This window comes from Neoarius graeffei, chromosome 1 (genome assembly GCF_027579695.1).
Source record: "Neoarius graeffei isolate fNeoGra1 chromosome 1, fNeoGra1.pri, whole genome shotgun sequence".
Lineage (NCBI taxonomy): Eukaryota > Metazoa > Chordata > Actinopteri > Siluriformes > Ariidae > Neoarius > Neoarius graeffei.
The window spans coordinates 126,817,957-126,819,191 of record NC_083569.1 but is presented as its reverse complement, the minus strand read 5'-3'; the positions used below and the strand labels follow the sequence as shown (position 1 = coordinate 126,819,191).

Sequence of the window (1,235 nt, the reverse complement as noted above, 5' to 3'; positions counted from 1 at the left end):
TGGAATGATCTTTGTTGTTTGACCACTCCTGGGGATAGTAACAATGGTCTTGAATTTCCTCCATTTGTACACAGTCTGTCTGACTGTGGATTGATGGAGTCCAAACTATTTAGAGATGGTTTTGTAATCTTTTCCAGCCTGACTAAATCAAATAAAACATAACAGCTACTTTTCGGGAAAATGCCTGAGTTCTCACCAATGGCCTAAGCACTTCAAAGGTGGCCTTTACACATCAAGGCTGTCCCATATGGTCTAGTGGTCAGGATTCCTGGTTTTCACCCAGGTGGCCTGGGTTTGACTCCCGGTATGGGAATGTGTCTTTGTTGTGTCACTTGAGTTGCAAGTCACATGACCTTGAGTGAAATCTTCATTCTATAGGCTCTTGCTTTCATGAGTCCTTTTGGTGTCATGATGGGACAAGAAGTCTCATGACAGTGCAGAAGATTCCAGGATTCACTCCTGGCTTCCTCAGCTTATCTCTCTCTTACCCCATCTAAGGTCCTGGGCCCGGCTTTTTGTTAACTCCAACAAAGGCTGTACTCTGAATCTGACCACAGCAGCTGGTGTTCAGCATTACAGCTATTTTTTAACACCGTGGGCTCAAACCTGTACAGAGGGAAAAGGTAAGGGTCCGGGTTTTCACGACACCAGGCCAAATGGGTGCCAGTGCATCCAGCTGTTCTTCCAACATCTGATGTAGGGGCAGCTACCATGCCCATAACCATAGTAACCCTTTCATAGTACAGTTTGAACACACCAATCTCTGTACTCAATGCCATGTTCTATCTCCACCCATTCTTCTCAATCCCTGTAACGGTATTGGACAGAGACGATACCAGATACCAAATACAGTGACATCACCACTGCTTTAAACCAGTGGTGGCACCGAAATTCTGTCTCTCTGGTGGTGGATTTCCTCTCTGGCGGTGGATTCCACACATGAAAGAGAAGCCATGCATTGGCACTACAGAAGGACAGAGAATGAAGAACCAGCTATTGATACCGGACTTTAGCCAAAGTTCAATGTATTTGACCTTTGCAGAGTTGTAATAATAATTGAACTGGTCTGTTCCACGAGCTCAACAAAAAGGTAGAAATTTTCAGAGAGTTTGTTGCGTTCACCCAGAAAGAGACCCCGATTCCTTCGTGGGCCTTCCCCTCGGATCCAAGGACGAATCAACAGGTCGAGAAAAACAGACAGGGAACCAGAGGTTTCACATGCCGGTTTATTCGCA

At 45.6% G+C, this 1,235-nt stretch overlaps 1 non-coding gene across 1 annotated transcript; it reads left to right on the top strand.

The window, feature by feature from the left end:
- Positions 1–241: 241 nt before the first annotated feature.
- On the top strand, positions 242–313 carry trnae-uuc (transfer RNA glutamic acid (anticodon UUC)). Its single transcript has one exon. It is a non-coding gene; the product is annotated as a tRNA-Glu (tRNA).
- Positions 314–1,235: the final 922 nt, after the last annotated feature.